Source organism: Kogia breviceps, chromosome 7 (genome assembly GCF_026419965.1).
Source record: "Kogia breviceps isolate mKogBre1 chromosome 7, mKogBre1 haplotype 1, whole genome shotgun sequence".
Taxonomy (NCBI): domain Eukaryota; kingdom Metazoa; phylum Chordata; class Mammalia; order Artiodactyla; family Physeteridae; genus Kogia; species Kogia breviceps.
In genome coordinates, this window is record NC_081316.1 from 100,247,648 (window position 1) to 100,274,125 (window position 26,478).

At 38.6% G+C, this 26,478-nt stretch overlaps 1 pseudogene; it reads right to left on the reverse strand.

The window, feature by feature from the left end:
• Nucleotides 1-2,965: 2,965 nt before the first annotated feature.
• LOC131760355 (non-histone chromosomal protein HMG-14 pseudogene) lies at nucleotides 2,966-3,276 on the reverse strand (annotated as a pseudogene).
• Nucleotides 3,277-26,478: the final 23,202 nt, after the last annotated feature.

A 26,478-nucleotide genomic window follows, 5' to 3' on the forward strand; every position in this document is an offset into this window, starting at 1 on the left:
TTTGATTGGGTTGTTTGTTTCATGTTGAGTTACATGAACTATTTATATATTTTGGATATTAACCCCTGTCTGTAATATTGTTTGCAAATATCTTCTCCCATTCTATAGATGATCTTTTCATTTTGACACTGGTTTCCTTTGCTGTGCAAAAGCTTTTAAGTTTAATTAGGTCCCATTTGTTTATTTTGCTTTTGAGATAGATCCAAAAAATATTGCTATAATTTATGTCAAAGAGTGCTCTTCTTATGTTCCCTTCTAGGAATTTTATAGTTCAGGTCTTACATTTAGGTCTTTGATCCATTTTTGGTTTATTTTTGTATATGGTGTGAAGGAATGTTCTAGTCTCATTGTTTTACATGTAGCTGTCTGGTTTTCCCAACACCACTTATTGGGGAGACTGTCTTTTCTCCACTGTATATTCTTGTCTCCTTTGTCATAGATTAATTCATCATAGGTGCATGGGTTTACTTTTGGGCTCTCTATTCTGTTCCCTTGACCTAAGTGTCTGTTTTTGTGCCAGTAGCATGCTGTTTGATTACTGTAGCTTTGTAGTATAGTATGAAGTCTGGAAGAGTGATACCTCCAGCTTTGTTCTTTTCCCTCAAGATTGCTGCAGCAGATTGGTTTTTTTTTTTTTTTTTTGCTTGTTTTTTGTGGTTCCATATGTATTTTAAGATTATTTGTTCTGGTTCTGTGAAAAATATCATGGGTATTTTGATAGAGATTGCATTAAATATGTGTATTGCTTTGAATAATATGGCCATTTTAATAATATTAATTTTTCCAATCCAAGAGCACAGGATATCTTTCCATTTCTTTACAATCTTCAATTTCCTTCATCAATGTCTTATAGTTTTCAGAGTATAGGTCTTTCACCTCCTTGCTTAACTATTTTTCCTAGGTATTTTATGTTTTTCATGTGATTTTTAAATGTAATCTTTTTTACTTTCTGATAGTTCATTAATAGTGTATAGAAAAGCAACAGATGTCTATATATTAATATTGTATTCTACAATTTTGCTAAATTCAGTTACTAGTTCTAATAGTTTTTTGGTGGAGACTTTAGGGTTTTCTATATAGACTATCACATCATCTGCAAATACTGGCAGTTTTACTTCTTCCCTTCCAATTTGGATACCTTTTCTTTTTCTTGTCTGATTGCTGTGGCCAAGACTTCTAATATTATGTTAAATAGAAGTGGAGAGAGTGCGTATCCTTGTCTTGTTTGTAAATTTAAAGGAAAGACTTTCAACTTTTCACCATTGATGATGATGTTAGCTGTGGGTTTGTCAAATTGGTCTTTATTATGTTGAGATATGTTCCCCCTATACCCACTTTTTATCATGAATTAATGTTGAATTTTGTCAAATGCTTTTTCTGTGTCTATTGAGATGACCATGTGATGTTTATCCTTCCTTTTGTTAATGTGGTGTATCACAGTGATTGATATACAAATATTGAACATTCCTGTGTCCCTGGAATAAATCCAACTTGACCATGGTGAATAATCATTTTTACATTTTGTTGAATTTGCTTTATGAATATTTTGTGGAGAATTTTTGGAAGTATATTTATCAAAGATATTGGCCTGTAATGTTCTCTCTTTTTTGTAGTGTCTTTGTTTGGATTTAGTATCAGGATAATTGTGGCCTTGTAGAATAAATCTGGGAGTGTTACATCCTGTCAATTTTTGGGAATAGTTTGAGAAGGATAAGAATTAGCTCTTCTTTATATGTTTGGTAAAATTCCCCTGTGAAGCTGTCTGGTTCTGAACTTGTTTTGCTGGGAGTTTTTTTGTTTTGTTTTGTGTTATTACAAATTGAATTTCACTACTAGTGATTGATCTGTTCAAATTATCTGTTTCTTCCTGATTCAATCTTGGCAGGTTGTATATTTCTAGAAATTTGTCCATTTCCTCTAGGTTGTCCAATTTGTTGTCATATAAATGTTCATAGTATTCCATTATGATTTTTTGTATTTATGTGATATTGGTTGTTATTTCTCTTCTTTCATTTTTTTATTTTGTTTATTTGGGTCCTCTCTCTTTGCTTCTTGTTGATCCTAGGTAAAAGTTTATCAATTTTGTTTATCTTTTCAAAAAACAGCTCTTGGTTTCATTAATCTTTTCTACTTTTTTTTTGTGCTTCAAGAAGTTCTTTCATAATTGACATTTTATTGGTTGTTTTGAGGATCAGTACACAGACATTTAAATTTGTACACAATTCTCAACATACATACCAAAAATCTAAAAAGTCATGTAGTTGTGATTCTTTTCTTAACAGTTATTCCAGTGACTTTCCAGCTTAAAATTTGAAAGCAAATTTTCCTTCACAGGATACCAAGTACAAATATCTTCAAATATTGATATGCTGTTACATTGTAATTCCCATTAATTCACAATTTAATATCATGTACACTACATACTCAAATTGTCAATCATTCACAGCACATTAACAGTTACTAGAAGAACTGGACTACCATGACCAAAGATGTTACAGAGTGCACAAAATTCTGCCCAGAAGAGCCAAGATCAAGGGTGAGTGGTTTGCTTTAGGAATCAATCCTACTAAAAACAACATGGGAAGATAAGTAATTTAAAGTGTTTTAAGACATTAAATGCACAACTGACTCCAAACTGCCATTTAGTATGCTTTGTATTATAGGATATAAAAGCTACCCTCCATCTGTGGAATATTAAGCTGACACCCAAGACAATCAAAGCCTCCCATGTTCAATATCCCACTATTTTCTGGTTGTACCAAAAGATACACAACCAGCAAATGATTTCACCTCTTTAAAAAAAGCATTTACACTTAAAAAATGGGATTAGGTGGGATTCCCTCCTTTTTCAAACTGTTTCTAGAGCTACTAAAAAACTTGCATTTACACAGTAGTTGATAAAAATATTCCTCTGGATTGTACAAGAAGGGAGACAGGGACAACTGATAGGACCGGGTGTGTGATATTAATCAGACTTGGCTTCTTTCTCTTCTGCTTCATCAGAAGCTGGGCTCTCCCCGTTTTTAGTTCCTGCATTTTCTGCAGGTAAGTCTTTAGTCTCTTGGTTAGCCACTTCAGCCTGTTTTCCCTTTGCTTCCCTTTTCCTTTTTGTTTGCACTTTTTTGTGTCTTTTCCTGCCACCTTTTTTGGCTTTGTTTCCACTTTTGCAGGAGCCGGTTTAGCTGACAACCTAGCCAATCTCCTCTTGGGCTCCTCCTTCACCACCCCGTCAGCAGAGCTGACCTCTTGGGCATCACGGTGGAGGGGCAGGCACATTCCAGGTGCCTGTGGGCTGCTGTGCACTGAGAGCCTTTGCAAAACTCGGCTGCCTGGCAGCTGCTGCTCCTCCCACCCTCTATTGTTTTTTTAATCTCTATTTAATTTATTTCCTCAATAATCTTTATTATTTCCTTCCTTCTGCTGATTTATGGCTTTGCTCTTTTTTTTCCTAATTCTTTTAGGTGGTAGGTTAAGTTGTTTGTTTGAGATTTTCTTGTTTTTTAGGAAGGCTGTATTGCTATAAACTTCCATCTTAGAACTGCTTTTGCTGCATCCCATAAATTTTAGAGTATTGTGTTTCCATTTTCATTTGTCTTGAGATACTTTCTGATTTTATCTTTGATTCCTTTATTGACCCATTTGTGTTTTAGTAGCATGTTTTTTAGTAGCATGTTTAGTAGCATGTGTTTATTCTTGCTCCAGTTTTTCTTTCTGTAATTGATTTCTAGTTTCATACCATTGAGGTCAGAAAAAAATGTTTAATATAATTTCTATCCTCTTAAACTTGTTGAGAATTATTTTGTGGCCGAGCACGTGATGTATCCTGCATAATATTCCATGTATATTTGAAAAGATTGTGTATTCTGCTGTCTTTGGATGGAATGTCCTGTAGATATCTACTAAGTTCAACTGGTCTCTTTTGTCATTTGAGACCACTGTTGCCTTAATTATTTTCTGTTTGGATGATCTGTTCATTGATGTCAGTGTGGTGTTAAAGTCCCCTAACTATTATTGTATTACTGTCAATTTCTCCCTTTATGTCTGTTCGTATTTGCTTTATATATTTAGGTGATCCTGTATTGGGTGCATATATGTTAGCAAATATAATATACTCTTCTTATATTGATCCATTTATCATTGTAAAATACCCTTCTTTGCCTCTTGTTATAGCCTTTGTTTTAAAACCTATTTTGTCTGAGTATTGCTACCCCTACTTTCTTGTCATTTCCATTTTCATGAAATATCTTTTTCTATCCCCTCACTTTCATTCTGTTTGTGTCTTTAGCTCTGAAGTGTGTCTCTTGTACACAGTATATAGCAGAATCTTGGTTTTTTAATCCAATCCCACCCTATGTCTTTTGACTGAAGCATTTAGTCCAGTGATATTTAAAGTAATTATTAATAAGTATGTACTTATTGCCATTTTATCACTTGTTTTCTTTTCTTTTTTTGTAGTTCTCTGTTCATATCTTTTTCTTTTTGTTCCTTCCCTTGTGGTTTGATGATTTTCTTTAGTAGTATGCTTGTGTTCCTTCCTTTTTAGGTTTTGTGTATCTATTTTAGATTTTTGATTTGCTGTTACCATGGCGCCCATACATCTTGACTTACAACTATATCTGCTTGTTTTATACTGGTAGTCATTTAAGTTCAAACAGATTCTAAAAGATCAGCATTTTTTACTTGCCTCTCACACATTTTGTATTTTTGATGTCATATTTTAATCTTCGTGTTTATCTCTTAACATTTTACTATAGTTATAGTTGTTTTTATTTTTTTGTTTGTTTGTTTTTTAATCGTCATACTGGCTTACTTAAGTGGTTGATCCTCAGTCCATACTATATATTTGCTTTTCCTAGTGGGACTTTCCCTTTCCTATAGATTCTTACTTCTTTTCCACTTAGAGAAGACTTTTTAACATTTATTTCAGGGTAGGTTTAGTATTGATGAACTCTTAATTTTTGCTTGTCTGAGAATCCTTTATCTCTCCTGTTATTCTAAATGATAGTCTTGCTGGGTAGAGGATCCTAGGTTGCAGGTTTTTCCCTTTCCACAATTTAGGTATATCATACCACTCTCTTCTGGCCTACAAAGATTCTGCAGAGAAGTCAGTCAATAGCCTTTTGGGGATTCCCTTGTATATGACTCTGTTTTCCTCTTGCTGGCTTTAGAATTCTCCATGTATCTTTAACTTTTGGCATTTTAGCTGTGATATGTCTCGGTGTGTGTTTGTTTGGACTCATCTTGTTTGAGACCCTCTGTGCTTCTTTTACCTAGATATCTGTTTCCTTTTTCAGGTTTGTCTAGTTTTCAGCCACAATTTCCTCAAGTACATTTTTGGTCCCTTCCCTCTCTCTTCTCCTGGGACTCCTATAATGTGAACGTTGGTACACTTCATGTTATCCCAAATATCTTTTAAATTGTTTACTTTTTAAAAATTTGTTCTGTTTTTGTTTTTCTGATTCGGTGATTTCCATTATTCTATCTTCAAGATCACTTATACTTTCTTCTGTAACACCCAGTCTGCTATTCAGTCCTTCGAATGTGTTTTTATCTTAGCTATTGAATTCTTCATGTCTGATTCAGTCTTTTTTATATTTTCTACTTCCTCATTAAAATTTTCACTGTGTACATCTATTCTTTTCTCTAATTCAGTTAACATTTTATTAACAATGTTTTGAATTCTTTATCTGGTAAGTTGTTTATTTCTGTTTCATATTTATTTTTTCAGGGTTCTTCTCTTGCTTTTTCAATTGAGACCAGTTCCTCTGCCTTTTCATTTTGCTTAACTTTCTCTGCCTCTGTGAATTTAGGTGGAAAAGTTACCTATTATGCTCTTAAAGTGGTGTTCTTTTGTGGGAACTTTCCTACACAGATTGTATGTGCCCAATGCCTTTGGTGGGAGAGCTGGATTTGACATGGATGCAAGTCATGTTTTTCCTCAGAGTGTGCTGGCAGCTATCACTTGGGTAGAGAGTGGACCTGGAGAAGGAGTGGCTACTGCTGGAGCTGGGTGTGGGGTGGGACTTCTCTCTGCTCAGCGGCCATAATTGCCTTATCAAGGGTGGGGTCTGATTTCCAAATTGCTGGAGTAGCAGCTCTGAGGGTTAGGCCCCATATGGCTCTGTTCCCTTTACGTGTATGCTTTCCCCTCTCCCTGCACCAGGACCCTTACTTCAGCAGTGTGCGGAATGCTAAAGCAAGTGTGCCCCGTGCATGCTCTCAGCTTGTGTCAGCACAGACAGAGGTCTTAGTTGTTTCCAATGTACTGCCTGTGCAGGTGCCAGCAATTGTTTCCCTTGCTCTGCTCAAATGCAGACTCCTATACAAGTCTCCTTTGTCCCTCACAGCCAACCACTCTCCCAAGCATCCACCACCCCTGCCCTATTATGGAGTCACACTGCAGGGTAGTCATGGCTGCTTGGACTCTCAATGCGTATTGGGGGCTGAGCTGTGGTGGGGCAGGTTCCATCAGAGATCTGAGCTGTTTCTGATGTGATGCCTGAGTAAGTACCAACAGGGACCACTGTCCCACCCAGGCTCTTCCTGGGGGCTAGGTAATATCTACATCCAATGTCTAGTTTTCCCCCTGGTCATGGCCACCCCAGGTCAAGTGCTGCACTGTGACATGAAGTAAGTGGGGCTGGAGCATTCACTCTGCTAGGGCTGGGGTGCACACCGAGGTGGTCACAGGAAATCTTCCATCTGCTAGAGCAGACCTCTCGCTGCCCTGCCTTGGGAGGTGGGCCAGCACATGCATGTTCCTCACAAGTGGTATGCAGGCTTCCCACAGCCCTCCTGTTACTCTCAGCAGTCCTCCAACCATCCATGAGGGCTCGTCTTCCCCCACATAACACCCCAGAGCTGGGGAACCCAATCTGTGGCTCTCACCACTTACTCCCCAGTGTGGTTGTCTGCCCGTGTAATCTCACTTTCCCTCTGAATCCCCTCCCAGGGACACAGACCCTGACCTGATCACTCTTTCTCCTTCCTACTCTATTATATGTGTATCTTTCTTACAGCCTTTGTTGTACAGGAGTCCCTCTGCCAGTTTCCAGTTTGTTTTCAGTGAGAATTACTCCACTTGTAGATGTATTTTTTATGTCTTTGTTGGGGAAAGGTGAGTGCCATGTCTTCTTACTCTGCCTTCATGGTTGATCTCCTTGAGATAGTATTAGATTAATAGGAGAAGTACAAAAATAATACATAGAGTGCCAATATATCCTTCACTCAGCTTCTTCTTACATTAAAGTCTTATATAACCATAGTAAAATTATCAAAATTAAGTTATTAGTCTCAGTACAATATTGATAACTAAACTAGACTTTAATAAAATTTCACCAGCTTTTTTCATTAAGATCCATTTCTAATTCCACGATCTCATCCAGGATCTCACATTACATTAGTTGACTTGTCTCCTTAATATTCTCCAATCAGTGACAGTCCCTCAGTCTTTCCTGCTCTTTGTTGACTGACTCTTTTGGAGAGTACTGCTCAATTATTTTAATAACAGTCTTTTTTTCTCAAAATAAAGTTATTTTCTTTTAAATCAGTAGCATGTCATTGTTTTCCATTTTCTCAGTTGGTGACTAGTTGACACATAGAACTAAAAGCACCAATAGATACTGATTTTTCTTACTGGAGGAGATGGGATTCCAGGGTCCCAGCTCTTATTATTTATGCACTTTGGTTCCTAAATGTCAAAATAAAAAGAAAGCTAAAACCTCGAGTTGTTTCCTGAAATTAAAAAAAGAAGAAGAAAAGGAAGGAAAAATGATGAAACCCTCGGCTCCTCTCCCCTCACACAGCTAGAAAGGGCTAGCTTAGCTTAGGACCATGAAAGTCAGAGTAAACCTCTACATTTTCCTTAATTTCACATATTATGCATAGTTACTGTTAGCACATATGCTTTCAATCAACCCCGTCTTAAGAACAGTGCAAATGTGGGTGTTAAGAGAATTGAACCTGCCAAACATATTTGACATCACAATGCCCTTGAAAGAGCTATCAACTAAACCCAGATATATATGTACATCTCAGCAGTTCTATTTTATTAAACTCACAACATTTCCACCCAATTTAAACTTACTGTGATAGCACATGTCGTGATGGATTTGGGTGGTGGTTTCCTTTCCAGTTGGCTCTGAGAATGTCATATTAAGCCAGATCACAATACGATGCCAAGTCCATAATTAGCTTTCTCCTTTCACTTGGGTCTCTTTTGTTTTTTGAGCATATATGCAATGCTGGATACAACCATGTAGGGATGGGGTGAGAATAAGACCTGTTAGAAGAAATGTGACAATGGTTGTGAAAATCCATTTTAAGAGCAGCTCTTGTTACTTTAAATGTTAACTATGAATTTCCAGCTAAAGGCTCTATTTCTACAATAGTGATTGAAAACTGGTGGTCCCTGGGTCAAATATAGCTCACAAATGTGTTTTATTTGGCTAGTCCAATGTTATGAAAGCATTTGAATTTGTGGCCAACATTTACATATAAAGAGATTCTACACAAAAATATGGATTTCTGGAATCTCATGAAAAACTTGATGTGGCCACATTGGGCCTACTTTTCCACATGGCAACAATTGGCTGGGGCTGAAGAGCAGCTGGCCGTTTGAGACGGAGTATGTACCATCTGGTTAGCATAATTTCTACCCAGCTCTCTTCTCCTTTTATGTAACTTGCCTCATCTCTGTGGGTGTTTGGATTTTCAACACTAGTTTATAATCAAGGATAAAGAGAACTTCGATTATTTAAGCTTCTGATTCTATCAAGGTGATAAAAAACAAAACAAAACTGTGGTGAGAAAAGATGACCTGTGATTTAGTCTGGGATCCTTCAGAAGTAGACCTGGAGATAAGGACTTAAGTGTGGGCAATTTATTTGGGAGATGATCCCAAGAAACAATGACAGTATAGTGGGGAAGTGATTTGAACAGAAGGTAACCAATAAAGAATGCATTATCAATTAAATAACAGCTGTGGGAAGGAGTTTAATCATTCTTGTGTCTGGAAGACAGTGTGAAGTATGAGTGTTGGAGTTACCCCACCCAAGAGGCAAGAAACCAGTCATTCCCATCAGTTACTGATTTATGGTTGCTTCCAGAAGCAGTGAATCTTCAGCATTTCTCATTTTGCCATTCCTATGGGCAGATCATGCCTGGAGGTCAGAGAAAACCCTCAGGCAAAGAGAAGCAGATGCCAAAAATTGGAAATTAGTGCCATAGGTACCGAAATGAAAGGTCCAAGAGGATATGTGTAAGGTGGCAGCAGCAGCAGCAGCCACATCATGCTTCTGAGGCTAACACGAAATGATGGGTACAGTGATGATTTTGTCTCACAGAACAGATGGGGCACTTGATATTTGCTAACCAGCAACACAGAGTTTCTCTTCCTCTTGAGAACTGCTCATCCTTTGAACTAACTCCAAAAGTTCCCCAAATTAGCTTTTGCTCCCTTTCAGGTAAAAAAGTTGGCTCAATCAAACCTCCAAAGCAAGAGAGTTGTGAGTAGAGAGTGTCTTTTGAAGTCTACCTGGGCTTTGGTCCCCTTATTCTCATTTATTCCAGAGCAGGACATGTGAGCACTTTCCGTAGTTAGCCCATGGTCAGAATCCAGATGTGAGTAGGTCACATTCATGGTTTATTGCTAACAATGGTGAGTCATATGAGAATTGGTTGTGACTCAAACATGAGCCTAGTGCACTTGAGTGCTTCAGTCATATTGATGTTTCCTTTGGTGAGAATCCTCCTCAAACTCTGTGATGTGTTTACAGTGACTTTGAACTAGAACAGCACAAAATTATAAATTATGTAATTATTTACATGGAGTTTCAATCACTAATTGACTTAATCCTGCTGGTATGACAGCTGGTGGCACTAGGTTACCCAACAGAAACTGACATAATCTCCTGAAGGGCAAGAACAACGTCATCAACACTTGAGCAGTATCTGGCTTCTCATAGAAGATGTTTGCTGAGCCCTATGACTCATCTTTTGCTGCTTAGCAGGTACTAAGTGCTCAACAATGGCATATTCTCTCCATTTTTTCATTTCTTTATTTATCCCTTCCTTCCCTCCTCCCTTTCTACTCTCCTTCCTTCTTTCCCTGTCTCTTTGTCTCAACTTATCAATTGGAACTGGGATGGGGACTAATAAAAGGACATTCTGGAGATAATAAGATATATAAACAGGTAAGATGGGATGGGAAAGAGCTAATTCCTTGAATATTAGGTGTCTAAGAAGGCATTTTTAAAGTCCAGTATGTCTTCCTGAGTTAGGAGCAGTCTTGATGGGGTGACAAATGAGGTTAGACCTAATTCCACTTCAAGCCCTGAGTAGCCATAAGGCTGGGTATTGACTCTCTGCTTTGAAGGCTTTTGTCAAATTGATTTTCTCTTTGGGGAATCCTTCCTAATGTGATCTTAGTAGATTTAAACTAGAAAGTACAGAAGATTATTTAAATACATAATCATTACATTCAGATTCAATTACTCAGCAAGAACCCTAAAAAGTCAATCCACATTGATGAAATGGTTGATGATTCCTTTGGATAATTATTCAACAAGAGTGTATACATTTAGAAAGGTACTATGCAAAGCAACTAAGACAGTGATTCTCCAGTGGGTTTGGAAGATGAGAGTGTCACTGTGTGTAGGGGGAGGGGTTATGTGTAGGCGGCTGTGGTGAGAGAACATATCAGAATCTCCACAACAAATTTCTCAAGCTACATATCTCCCTCCACCCTGCAGCCTGATTCAGGGTGTGCTGGTTTGGTACGTCACTGAACAAGAACCTCTAGAATAAGGATGCTGTGCACATATAAGAAAATGATGCTTCCTGTGTAAGCTTTTCTTTCTGCTTAGCCCAGTGTGGAGGGGTCTCCTTTTGATAAAGCTGCTGTGGATATACTGGGACAGCCTTCGTGATGGGAGTGTCACTCATTGCCCAGGAAGGTACAAAGCTGGTAGTCTCTGTGGAGGAGCAGCTCACAATTATGTAGACCACACTGGTTGTGACTCTGAGGTTCATAGAAAATTCCAGGGGTAGTCAGTCCCAAAGTAGTGTAAAAGGAGAGCTGTCCCTAAGAACCATAACCAAAGCCATCACTTCTACTGACTATCATTATGACTATAATGGCCTTAGTTAGAGTCATTATCTAAGGAAATCATTGTGAACACCATAGGTCCCTCTTAAAATGACAATATGTTCCTTGAGAGATAATGCCAAATTACCACTGAACCTATATTTTATAGTATGGATACTTCTTATGACTGCTTATTTATTGAGTGCTACATACATACATTATAACAAATCATCAAAACTACAATAGGATGTAGATATTCTTATTCCCTTTTACAAATGAGAAAAAGGAGGCTCTAATGAGGTTAAGAAATTGGCTCAAGATGTCGTAGAGCTATTAAGTGCCAGAGTCAGCACCTCAGTGCATTGGTATTTATTATCTCAAACCCACCAACATTATTTAGCAAGAAGGAAGGAACACCCATAAGATGGATGGTCCCAGTTCTAGAATTCTATATATGGGGGTCTTTGGGATGACAATCTAGGTGAGGTGGTATTAATTAGGGAAATTGTTTTGAAGCTGTATTTATCAATACATAACAAGCTCACATTTTAAAAAACTTATTTGGAGTGACTTGGAGAGGAGAGTTGATACAGCTTATGGGAGAGTTTAAGACCCCCAACTACCCTCTTGGTGTCACCACTGAGAAGTTTACCCAAAAGCATTTTGTAAGAAGCTATCAAGTACCAGGCTATAGGCTGATCATTAGAGGCATGGTGGTATGTAGTATTGGAAGGAATGTAATGTAGAAGAGGGATGAAACTAAACTCTAGAAAAAGGGATCAAAACTAAGAAACAGGGCTTCCCTGGTGGCACAGTGGTTAGGAGTCTGCCTGCCAATGCAGGGGACACGGGTTCGTGCCCTGGTCCAGGAGGATACCACATGCCATGGAGCAGCTGGGCCCGTGAGCCATGGCCGCCAAGCCTGCGCGTCTGGAGCCTGTGCTCCACAACGGGAGAGGCCACAACAGAGAGAGGCCCACGTACTGCAAAAATTAAAACAAAACAAACAAAAAAAACCAACTAAGAAACAGACACTATATGAAGACCCTCTGCAAGGAATCACTTTCTAACCATCAGAGTTACTCAAATATGGTGTGGGCACTTCATAGTCCTTCTGTCACTGAGGGTTTCAGACAGAGGTAGGATTCCTGAAGATAGTGTAGAGACAGACTTCCCTGGTGGCACAGTGGTTAAGAATCTGCCTGCCAATGCAGGGGACGTGGGTTCAAGCTCTGGTCCTGGAAGATCCCACATGCTGCAAAGCAACTAAATCAGTGTGCCACAACTACTGAGCCTGTGTGTTACAACTACTGAAGCCCATGCACCTAGAGCCCGTGCTCCACAACAAGAGAAGCCACCACAATGAGAAGCCCGCACACCACAATGAAGAGTAGGCCCTGCTCACTACAACTAGAGAAAGCCCGCATGCAGCAACGAAGACCCAACACAGCCAAAAATAAATAAATATTATTATTATTTTTTAAAGATGGTGTAGAGAGAATTCTTATCATAACAAAGGCATTGGGTAGGGGTATTTGAAGTTTTCTTCTAATTCAAAGATGTGTGTGTATGTACGTATGTCTGAGAAAGAGGGTGGGGAGAGAGAGAGAGAGAACACAGACACAGAGTTTTGGAGGAAGGTAGAGAAGAGATTGAAAGCTTCTGGTGTATGAGTTGCCATCCGAAGGTTGGGTCTGGCTGTGATATTGCAGGAGGAGATTCAGGCTAGCATGGAGAGGAAAAAAGATTATGACCCAGAATAATGAAAAAGAGCAAAAGAACAGGAACAAAGGAGGGGGAAAACAGGAGTTTGGTTCTGGGACTAGACAGACCTGGGTTCAAAGCCCATCTTGCCATCTCTTAGCAGGATGTGCTGAAGCACATGACTTACACTTCAGAGCCTCAGTTTTCTCATTTATAAAATGAAAAAACATTTCCTTCTTCATATGGTTATTGAGAGGGTTAAATGATATGAATATGTATATAAAGCACCTAAGTATAGTACCAAGGATATAGGTTGCTCAATAAATGATTATTATTGTCAGATTCTTATTATGAACTATAATTTCCCCTGAGGCCAGCCTTCTCCTTGACTTATCTTGGCTGGATTGCTTCTAAAGATAAAATGTCACTATTGAACCAAAAGCCTTAAACGTGGGCAAATCATTTCCATTCTACAAACTCGGTTTTTCTCCCTTATAAATTAAAAGACTGGATTAGATGCTTCTAGAACTCCCTGCCAACCCCACCCTTGTATTCTATTTCATTATCACTGTCAATCACACCTAATTCTCAGGAATCTCCCCCGCGGGACCCTGGTTCCCTGCTCTCCTCACCCCACAAGGCATGCATGCACACACACACACCAGCACTATTCTTTCTGCTGCTCCGTTTCTAGATAAATCCAGCATCTCTGGTTGAGTCATGTTTTTCTATGAAATAAATGAGGTATAAAATTCCTCTTGGACAGAAGTCAAGCTTCTCTATGTCCTCGAGGGGGAAGCTGCATCTCTCACTAAGGGCGCACCCACACCGGGGAGGCTGCGGCAGACACAGGCCTTCTTTTCTGAGGCCCCCCAGGGGAGAGAGGGAGACTTTGCCAGATTATGGGATCATTTGAAAGGCCACAACTCCGAAATATCCCAAATTCACAATAGTAGTAAATCCTGTTGTTTCTTTGATCATTCTCATCTAAATGATTATTGTCATCTCTTGAGGACTAGAGATTATATATACATATTTTTTACAGTGTTCATATTTTTATTTTTAAATTTTTATTGGAGCATAGTTGATTTAAAATGTTGTGGTAGTTTCTGCTGTACAGCAAAATGAAAACAGAAATAGAGTCACAGATGTAGAAAACAAACTTATGGTTAACAGGGGGAAATGGGAGGGGAGGGAAAAACTGTGAGATTGGGATTGACACATATGTACTACTATATATAAAATAGATAACTAATAAGGACCTACTGTATAGCACAGAGAACTCTTATCAATATTCTGTAATAACCTATATGGGAAAAGAATCTGAAGGAGTGGGTATATGTATATTTAGAGATTATATCCTTTTTCACTACTTTTGTAATTCACGGTATGTGGCCTCCAGACACACAGCTTTCAGAAAGCCTGAGCACACTCCTCCAGGTTTTCTGGTGTATGCATGCATGTGTGTGTGACAGAGAATGAGAAAGAGAGAGAGAGTGTGTTAGAGGGAGCATACATTCACACCCTGCTGTAATCAGACATCAGTCAGGAAGTTTAGAGTTAACCTTCATATGTCAGCATTCACATAGGAAACCAGGCCTCAATCTCTGCATTCCTGGGCTGCCGTCAGTCAGTCTGCCTCAGGATCTCAATGTGCCTTGGAGTCTGTTTCATGTCTAACTCTGCCCCACATCTGACACCACACGAAACCTGTCACGGTTTTGCTGTTAGAGGATGGTTAATATCTGAAGAGGGTGGGTGCCCTTACCAAGCACCCCCAGGGGAGATATGGAGCTGGAAAGATTAGGATCAGTTTCATGGAGAAAATGACACAGGCACAAACACCAGAAACTGGTATTTAAACTCCCAACTCATAAGGGACCCCCATATTTTCACATTAGCTGGCCTTGTCTGTTTCCTGTCATCAGCAAACATATGTTCACCATGGAACCAGCCAAGAGCCCGTTTGAACTAGTTGGTATTTCTGTAAGAAGTGGAGGGGAGGAGAAAGGGAGGAGAAACGTTGCATGGCAGGCCTGTGAGGTGCTATATATAGTTGCCCTTAGAAATCTCTGGGTTCTCACTTGCATGAAAGATACCACAAAAGCCAATGTGACTCTCTGAGCTAATGCAGCTCTCATTCTGCCCTCAGGGTACTGCTGTGTGGGCTCTGGGAGAAGAGAGACTTGGTTCAAATCCCGAATTTGCAGCATACTATTGTGTGATCTTGGGAACATAATTTACTTCCATTTTCCAGTTTCGACTCTCCCACTCTGACCACCATCTTCTAGCCCTCCAATACGCTGCCTCCATTAATACTTCAACTACATCAGCACTTTGACTCCCCATCAGGGCCTCCCGTCTGTTGATCTACAAGTGTTTCACCATCCCTCATCACTTTCATGGCCTCTTTTCACTCATTATCCATCTTAAAATTCCATGGTCATTCAGTCATTATTCCCTTGCAAATATCCCTCATTTCCTGTCCCTCTCTTTCTTTAACATACTTGTTTGTCTAAACCACAAATGTAGTTATATTCACATCTTTGCCTTCTCTCCACCTGCATCTATACAGTTAGATATGATTGGAGAAAAATACATCATCTTACTGACTAACCTCATTAAATTTACAACTAACACCTTCAACTAGACCATACTTCCCTGGTCCATTCATGGTCTACTTTCCCAACTATCTCATGCTTTTTCTACTCTCTTCAAACATCCTCACTGGTCTTTTCTCTCAGTTACTGGCCTTGCTTCCTACTTTCTTGAGGAAATGAAAGAATCAGAAGAAATGCACCACAAATTCCCACCTCCATACCCACCCATCTTCTTATATCTGATTTCTGCTACTATGGATAAAACCTCTCCACTCTCAGCTAAGGAAATTCCAGGATGCTCTTATCCCATCTTACTAAAAAAACCCTCTTTTGACCTTCCAGTTTCCTCTATAGGTATAGCCCATTTCTCTCTTTACCTTTACACAAAACTCCTTAAAATACTGGCCTGTGCAATAGTCACTATTTGCAAATAATTTTTTCTGTTCTTTCTTGAATTCACACCAGTCAAGTTTTTGCTCCAATGAAACTGCTCTTATTAAGACCACTGGCAACTCTCATGTTGCTGAAATCAATGACAGACCCTCAGCAGATATTTACAGAGTGGATGAATGAAACATTCTAAGCCTCATTTTCTTTATATGTAAAATGAGACAATAATACATACTTTTGAGGGAAGAGATATAGAGATATATGTATACATATAGCTGATTACTTTATGATACAACAGAAACTAACACACCATTGTAAAGCAATTATACTCCAATAAAGATGTTTAAAAAATTAAAATAAATAAAAATAAATAACTTCTGATAATTGACAACTTACTGAACCCCTCTAGGTATTAATTTCCACATCTAAAAAATAGGTAAAATAATGCTATTTCGTAGAGTTGTTCTGAAGATTCAATGTGAAAATTTACATAAAAATATAAAATGGGATCTAATACATATAACATGTATTAAATAAAATTTAACCATTGTTAAAAAAATAATATGTACTTTTGAGGTATTGTTATGAGGATTAATCAACATTCCATAAGCAAAGGATTTAGCAGCATAAGTGGTAATTATATGCTGAGCAAAGGAATTTTGCTACATTCTGAGAGGAAATATTATAAATATTTCCTGCAAAGCCCCCAAAGATTCCTTCAATGCTGAATGAACCAAAAGGGAAAGGTATTGATCATATAAGGTAACTACCCCTGGACCTAATGGAAAGGTTTCTTCTAGTTCCTATAAAGAGGAGGAATTTCCTTTTCCTAACTTGGATATTAAATGTTTCTCTTCACTGGTATACTGAAATATGAGAATTTATATTGTTTGTTAATGAGATTGTGGGACTTCTTTTCAGAGAAGGCAAGAGTCAGGATTTGGGAAAAAGAGATATCAACACATTGAGCTTGTTCATGAAATCCATCCCAGAATATGCAGAATATGTGTGAAACTGAGAATAAGTGAAATCTGGAGAGAGAAAGAGAGAAAAGAAGGCAGGCAGGCAGGCAGGCAGGAAGGAAGGAAGGAAGGAAGGAAGGAGAGAAAGGAACAAAGAAAAGAAAGAAAGAAAGAAAGAAAGAAAGAAAGAAAGAAAGAAAGAAAGAAAGAAAGAAAGAAAGAAAGAAAGAAAGAAAAAGAAAGAAAGAAAGGAAGGAAGGAAGGAAGGAAGGAAGGAAGGAAGGAAGAAAGGAAGAGAGAAAGAAAGAAAGAAAAAGGCAAAGAGAGGTGACAATAACTGAGATGCAGCTGTTTGGTTGGAGTCATTAAAAGGATGAGCTGTCCAAGCCAATCCACAGGCAAGTAGATGAGCTAGGGAAAGCATTCTAGGGGATTCAGTGTTTCTCTACAAGAATCCCATTATACCGTTTTGGAGGAAATATACATTTCTGAAAACTTGGAAGGCAATTTGACAATGTGCATTTTAAAAGTTTGAAACAGGGACTTCCCTGGTGGCACAGTGGTTAAGAATCTGCCTGCCAATGCAGAGGACATGGATTCAAGCCCTGGTCTGGGAGGATCCCACATGCCACTGGGGAACTATGCCCATGAGCCACAACTACTGTGACTGTGCTCTAGAGACAGCAAGCCACAACTACTGAGCCCAAGAGCCACAACTACTGAAGCCCACACTCATAGAGCCTGTGCTCCACAACAAGAGAAGTGACCACAATGAGAAGCCTGCACACCACAACAAAGACCCAACACAGCCAAAAATAAATAAATAAATAAATTTATTTTAAAAAACAATTTGAAACAAACATGTCTTTTGATCTAGTCACTCGATTTCTAGGAATGTATCCTAAGGAATAATAATCGATTTGCACAGAGATTTAGTTACAAGGCACTTTCCTACAACACAAGTCCATTGTGTATTAAAAAAAGTCTAAGTATCTCCCAGTAAGGAATTGGTTAAGTAAATTATTCTGTATAACAACATTCAATGCAGCCATTAAAAAATATGCTGGAGACTATATTTCTTGATGCTGAAATATGTTCACAACCTATTGTTGAGTTAGAAATCAGGTTGTAAGAAATAAACAAATGGGACCTAATGAAGCTTAAAAGCTTTTGCACAGCAAAGGAAACCATAAACAAGATGAAAAGAGAACCTTCAGAATGGTAGAAAATATTTGCAAGTGCAGTAACTGACAAAGGATTAATGTCCAAAATTTATAAGCTCATGCAGCTCAATATCAAAAAAAACAAACAACTCAATCCAAAAATGGGCAGAGGATCTAAACAGACATTTCTCCAAAGAAGATATGCAGATTGCCAACAAATACATGAAAGAATCCTCAACATCACTAAACATTAGAAAAATGCAAATCAAAACTACAATGAGATATCATCTCACACCGGTCAGAATGGCCATCATCAAAAAATCTAGAAACAATAAATGCTGGAGAGGGTGTGGAAAAAAGGGAACCCTCTTGCACTGTTTCTGGGAATGTCAATTGATACAGCCACTATGGAGAACAGTATGGAGTTTCCTTAAAAAACTACAAATAGTACTACCATACGACCCCACAATCCCACTACTGGGCATATACCCTGAGAAAACCATGATTCAAAAAGAGTCATGTGCCAAAATGTTCATTGCAGCTCTATTTACAATAGCCAGGACATGGAAGCAACCTAAGTGTCCAAAGACAGATGAATAGATAAAGAAGAGGTAGCACATATATACAATGTAATATTACTCGCCATAAAAAGAAAGGAAATTGAGTTATTTGTATTGAGGTGGATGGACCTAGCATATTTCATACAGAGTGAAGTAAGTCAGAAAGAGAAAAACAAATACCATATGCTAAAACATATATATGTAATCTAAAGGGAAAAAATGGTTATGAAGAACCTAGGGGAGAGTGCCGATAGTAGAAGCAAGAAGAACTACAATCCTGCAGCCTATGGAACAAAAACCACATTCACAGAACGATAAACAAGATGAAAAGGCAAAGAGCTATGTACAAAATGAAGGAACAAGATAAAACCCAAGAAAAAAACTAAATGAAGTGGAGATAGGCAACCTTCCAGAAAAAGAAATCAAAATAATGATAGTGAAGATAATCCAGGACCTCAGAAAAAGAATGGAGGCAAAGATCGAGAGGATTCAAGAAATGTTTAACAAAGACTTAGAAGAATTAAAGAACAAACAAACAGAGATGAACAATACAATAACTGAAACAAAAACAACACTAGAAGGAACTAATAGCAGAATAACTGAGGCAGAAGAATGGATAAGTGACCTGAAAGACAGAATGGTGGAATTCAATGCTGCAGAAGCGAATAAAAAAAAAAAAAAGAAAAGAAATGAAGACAGCCTAAGAGACCTCTGGGACAACATTAAATGCAACAACATTTGCATTATAGGGGTCCCAGAAGGAGAAGAGAGAGAGAAAGGACCTGAGAAAATATTTGAAGAGATTATGGTCGAAAACTCCCCTAACATGGGAAAGGAAATGGCTACCCAAGTCTAGGAAGCACAGACAGACCCAAACAGGATAAACTCAAAGGGAAACATGCTGAAACACATAGTAATCAAATTGGCAAAAATTAAAGACAAGAAAAATTATTGAAAGCAGCAAAGGAAAAATGACAAATAACATACAAGGGAACTCCCATGAGGTTAATAGCTAATTTCTCAGCAGAAACTCTACAAGCCAGAAGGGAGTGGCATGATATACTTAAAGTGATGAAAGGGAAAAACCTACAACCAAGATTACTCTACCTGGCAAGGATGTCATTCAGATTCGATGGAGAAATCAAAGCTTTACAGACAAGCAAAAGCTAAGAGAATTCAAGACTACCAAACCAGATTTACAACTAATGCTAAAAGAACTTCTCCAAGGGGGAAACACAAGAGAAGAAAAGGACATACATAAACGAACCCAAAACAATTAATGGAAAATCTGAGAGTGAAATTAAGAAAACAAGCCTATTTACCATTGCAACAAAAAGAATAAAATATCTAGGAATAAACCTACCTAAAGAGACAAAAGACCTGTAGGCAGAAAATTATGACACCAATGAAAGAAATTAAAGATGACACAGATAAATGGAGACATATACCATATTCTTGGATTGGAAAAATCAACATTGTGAAAATGATTCTACTACCCAAAGCAGTCTACAGATTCAATGCAATCTCTACTAAACTACCACTGGCAATTTTTACAGAATTAGAACAAAATATTTCACAATTTGTATGGAAACACAAAAGACCCCGAATAGCCAAAGCAATCTTGAGAACGAAAAATGGAGCTGGAGGAATCAGGTTCCCTGACTTTGGACTATACTACAAAGCTACAGTAATCAAGACAGTATGGTACTGGCACAAAAACAGAAATATAGATAAATGGAACAGGATAGAAAGCCCAGAGATAAACCCACACACATATGGTCACTTTACCTTTGATAAAGGAGGGAAGAATATACAGTGGAGAAAAGACAGCCTCTTCAATAAGTGGTGCTGGGAAAACTGGGCAGGTACATGTAAAAGTATGAAATTAGAACACTCCCTAACACCATACACAAAAATAAACTCAAAATGGGTTAAAGACCTAAATGTAAGGCCAGACACTATCAAACTCTTAGAGGAAAACATAGGCAGAACACTCTATGACATAAACCACAGCAAGATCCTTTTTGACACATCTCCTAGAGAAATGGAAATAAAAACAAAAATAAACAAATCAGACCTAATGAAACTTAAAAGCTTTGCACAGCAAAGGATACCACAAACAAGACCAAAAGACAATTCTCAGAATGGGAGAAAATATTTGCAAATGAAGCACTGACAAAGGATTAATCTCCAAAATTTACAAGAAACTCATGCAGCTCAATAACAACAACAAAAATAATAATCAAAAAATGGACAGAAGATCTAAATAGACATTTCTCCAAAGAAGATATACATATTGCCAACAAACACATGAAAGAATGCTGAACATCATTTATCATTAGAGAAATGCAAATCAAAACTACAATGAGATATCATCTCACTCTGGTCGGAATGGCCATCAAGAAAAAAATCTAGAAACAATAAATGCTAGAGATGATGTGGAGAAAAGGGAACACTCTTGTACTCTTTGTGGGAATGAAAATTGATACAGCCACTATGGAGAACAGTTTGGTGGTTCCTTTTAAAACCACAAAGGGAACTACCATACAGACCAGCAGTCCCACTACTGGGCATATACCCTGAGAAAACCATAATTCAAAAAGAGTCATGTACCAAAATGTTCATTGCAGCTCTATTTACAATAGCCAGGACATGGAAGCAACCTAAGTGTCCATCATTGGATGAATGGATAAAGAAGATGTAGCACATATATACAATGGAATATTACTCAGCCATAAAAGGAAACAAAATTTAGTTATTTGTAGTGAGGTGAATGGACCTGGTGCCTGTCATACAGAGTGAAGTAAGTCAGAAGGAGAAAAACAAATACTGTATGCTAACACATATATATGGAATCTAAGAAAAAAAATGTCATGAAGAGACTAGGGGTAGGATGGGAAAAAAACACAGACCTACTAGAGCATGGACATAGTATATGGGGAGGGGGAAGGGTAAGCTGTGACAAAGTGAGAGAGTGGCATGGACATATATACACTACCAAACGTAGGGTGAAAAGCTACTGGGAAGCAGCTGCATGGCAGAGAGAGATCAGCTCAGTGGTTTGTGACAACCTAGAGGGGTGGGATAGGGAGGGTGGGAGGGAGGGGGACACAAGAGGGAAGAGACATGGGAACATATGTATATGTATAACTGATTCAATTTGTTCTAAAGCAGAAACTAACACACCATTGTAAAGCAATTATACTCCAACAAAGATGTTAAAAAAAAAAAAATAAAGAAAATGATCAGAGGGGAGGAGAGAAGATGGTGGAAGAGTAAGATGTGGAGATAACCTTCTTCCCCACAGATACATCAGAAATACGTCTACACGTGGAACTTCTCCTATAGAACACCCACTGAACACTGGCAGAAATACTCAGACCTCCCAAAAAGCAAGAAACTCCCCAAGTACCTGGGTAGGGCAAAAGAAAAAAGAATAAACAGAGACCAAAGAATAGGGATGGTCCCTGCACCAATGGGAGGGAGCTGTGAAGGAGGAAAGGTTTCCACACACTAGAAGCCCCTTCACGGGTGGAGAATGTGGGTGGCAGAGGGGGGAAACTTTGGAGCTGTGTAGGAGAGTGTAGCAACAGGATGTGGAGGGCCAAGAGGAGAAATTTCCCCATAGAGGATTGGTGTCGACTGGCACTCACCAGCCCGAGAGGCTTGTCTGCTCACCCGCCAGGCCGGGCCTGGGCTGGCAGCTGAGACTCAGGCTTTGGAGCTTAGATCACAGGGAGAGGACTGGGGTTGGTGGCATTAACGTAGTCTGAAACAGTTAGTGCACCATGACTGGCCAGGAGGGAGTCCGGGAGAAGTCTGGAGCTGCCAAAGAGGTAAGAGAATTTTTATTCCCTCTTTGCTTCCTGGTGCATGAGGAGAGGGGATTAAGTGTGCCACTTAAAGGAGCTCCAGGGACAGGTGTGAGCCACAGCTATCAGCATGGACACCAGAGATGGGCATGAGACGCTAAGACTCCTGCTGGCACCAAGAAGCCTGTGTGCGAGCACAGGTCACTTTCCACAGCTCCCCTCCCAGAAGCCTGTGCAGCCCCCCACTGCCAGGGTCCTGGGATCCAGGGACAACTTCCCGGGAGAAAGCACAGCACGCCTTAGGCTGGTGCAACATCATGCTGGCCTCTGCCACCACAGGCTTGCCCTGCATCCGTACCCCTCCCTCCCCCCGACCTGAGTGAGCCAGAGCCCCCGAATCAGCTGCTCCTTTAACCCCGTCCTGTCTGAATGAAGAACACATGCCCTCAGGTGACCTACACGAAGAGGCCAAGCTAAATCCAAAGCTGGACCACAGGACCTGTATGAACAAAGAAGAGAAAGGGAAATCTCTCCCAGCGGATTAAAGCTCCACAATCAACTTGATGTACCCTGCATCTGTGAAATACCTGAATAGAGAACAAATCATCCCAAATTGGAGAGGTAGACTTTGGGAGCAAAATATATTATTTTTTTCCCCTTTTCTCTTTTTGTGAGTGTGTATGTGTATGCTTCTGTGTGAGACTTTGTCTGTATAGCTTTGCTTTCACCATTTGTCCTAGGGTTCTGAGTGTCCCATTTTATTTTCTTTTTACTTTAAAAAATTTTTCTTCTTAAAAATTATTTTTTAATTTAATAACTTTATTTTATTTCATCCTACTATATTTTATCCTCTTTCTTTCTTTCTTTCTTTCTTTCTTTCTTTCTTTCTTTCTTTCTTTCTTTCTTTCTTTCTTTCTTTCTTTCTTTCTTTCTTTCTTTCTTTCTTCCTTCCTTCCTTCCTTCCTTCCTTCCTTCCTTCCTTCCTTTCTTTCTTTCCATTTTTTCTCCCTTTTATTCTGAGCCATGTGGATTAAGGCTCTTGGTGCTCCAGCAAGGAGTCAGGGCTGTGTCTCTGAGGTGGGAGAACCAACTTCAGGACACTTGTCCACAAGAGACCTCCCAGCTCCACATAATATCAAATGGTGAAAATCTCCCTGAGATCTCCATCGCAACACCAAAAGACAACTGCACTCAATGACCAGCAAGATACAGTGCTAGATACCCTATGCCAAACAACTAGCAACACAGGAACACAGCCCCATCCATTAGCAGAGAGGCTGCCTAAAATCATAATAAGCCTACAGACACACCAAAACACACCACCAGGTGTGGACCCGTCCACCAGAAAGACAAGATCCAGCCTCATCCACCAGAACAGAGGCACTAGTACCGCCAACCAGGAAATCTACTCAACCCACTGAACCAACCTTAGACACTGGGGACAGACACCAAAAACAACAGGAACTACGAACCTGCAGCCTACAAAAAGGAGACCCCAAACACAGTAAGAAAATCAAAATGAGAAGAAAGAAAAACACACAGCAGATGAAGGAGCAAGATAAAAACACACCAGACCTAACAAATGAAGAGGAAATAGGCAGTCTACCTGAAAAAGAATTCAGAATAATGATAGTAAACATGATCCAAAATCTTGGAAATAGAATAGAGAAAATGCAAGAAACATTTAACAACAACCTAAAAGAACTAAAGAGGAAGCAAGCAATGATGAACAACACAGTAAATGAAATTAAAAATACTCTAGATGGGATCAATAGCAGAATATCTGAGGCAGAAGAACGGATAAGTAACCTGGAAGATAAAATAGTGGAAATAACTACTGTAGAGCAGAAGAAAGAAAAAAGAATGAAAAGAACTGAGGACAGTCTCAGAGACCTCTGGGAAATTAAATGCACCAACATTCGAATTGTAGGAGTCCTAGAAGAAGAAGAGAAAAAGAAAGGGACTTAGAAAATATTTGAAGAGATTATAGTTGAAAACTTCGCTAATATGGGAAAGGAGATAGTTAATCAAGTCCAGGAAGCACACAGAGTCCCACACAGGATAAATCCAAGGAGAAACACGCCAAAACACATATTAATCAAACTATCAAAAATTAAATACAAAGAAAACATATTAAAAGAAGCAAGGGGAAAATAACACACAAAGGAATCCCCATAAGGTTAAGAGCTGATCTTTCAGCAGAAACGTTGCAGGTCAGAAGGGGATGGCAGGACATATTTAAAGTGATGAAGTAAAAAAACCTAAAACCAAGATTACTCTACCCAGCAAGGATCTCATTCAGATTTGATGGAGAAATTAAAACCTTTACAGACAAGCAAAAGCTGAGAGAGTTCAGCACCACCAAACCAGCTTTACAACAAATGCTAAAGGAACTTCTCTAGGCAAGAAACATATCGATAATTACCTTAAATGTAAATGGATTAAATGCTCCCAGCAAAAGAAACAGACTGGCTGAATGGATACAAAAACAACACCTATATATATGCTTTCTACAACAGACCCTCTTCAGAACTGGGGACACATACAGACTGACAGTGAGGGGATGGAAAAATATATTGCATGCAAATGGAAATCAGAAGAAAGCTGGAGTAGCAATTCTCATATCAGACAAAATAGACTTTAAAATAAAAACCATTACAAGAGACAAAGAAGGACACTACATAATGATCAAGGGATCGATCCATGAAGAAGATATAACAATTGTAAACATTTATGCACCCAACATAGGAGCACCTCAATACATAAGGCAAATACTAACAACCATAAAAGGGGAAATCGACAGTAACACAATCATAGTAGGGGACTTTAACACCCCACTGTCACCAATGGACAGATCATCCAAAATGAAAATAAATAAGGAAACACAATGATACACTAATTAGCATTAGCATTTAAATGATACACTAAACAAGATGGACTTCATTGATATTTATAGGACATTCCATCCAAAAACAACAGAATACACATTTTTTTCTCAAAAGTTCATGGAACATTGTCCAGCATAGATCATATTTTGGGTCAGAAATCTACCCTTGGTAAATTTAAGAAAATTGAAATCATATCAAGTATCTTTTCTGACCACAATGCTATCACACTAGATATCAATTAGAGGAAAAGATCTGTAAAAAATACAAACACATGGAGGCTAAACAGTACATTACTTAATAACGGAGTGATCCATGAAGACATCAAAGAGGAAATCAAAAAATACCTAGAAACAAATGACAATGGAGACACAACAACCCTAAACCTATGGGATACAGCAAAAGCAGTTCTAAGAAGGAAGTTTATAACAATAGAATCATACCTTAAGAAACAGGAAACATATCAGATAAACAACCTAAACTTGCATCTAAAACAATTAGAGAAAGAAGAACCAAAAAAAAAAAAAAAAACCCCAAATTTAGCAGAAGGAAAGAAATAATAAAGATCTGATCAGAAAGAAATTAAAAAGAAATGAAGGAAACAATAGCAAAGATCAAGAAAACTAAAAGCTGGTTCTTTGAGAAGATAAACAAAATTGATAAACCGTTAGCCAGACTCTTCAAGAAAAAAAGGGAGAAGACTCAAATCAATAGAATTAGAAATGAATAAAAAGACGTAACAACTGACACTGCACAAATACAAAAGATTATGAGAGATTACTACCAGCAGCTCTATGCCAATAAAATGGACAACTTGGAAGAAATGGACACATTCTTAGAAATGCACAAGCTGCCGAGACTGAACCAGGAAGAAATAGAAAATATGAGCAGACCAATCACAAGCACTGAAATTGTAACTGTGATTAAAAATCTTCCAACAAACAAAAGCCAAGGACCAGATGGCTTCACAGGTGATTTCTATCAACCATTTAGAGAAGAGCTAACATCTATCTTTCTCAAACTCTTCCAAAAGTTAGCAGAGGGAAGACCACTCCCCAACCCATTCTATGAGGCCTCCATCACCCTGATACCAAAACCAGACAAAGATGTCACAAACAAAGATAACTATAGGCCAATATCACTGATGAACATAGATGCAAAAATCCTCAATGAAATATTAGTGAACAGGATCCAACAGCACATTAAATGGATCATACACCATGATGAAGTGGGGTTTATTCCAGGAATGCAAAGATTCTTCAATATATGCAAATCAATCAACTTGATACACCATATCAACAAACTGAAGGAGAAAA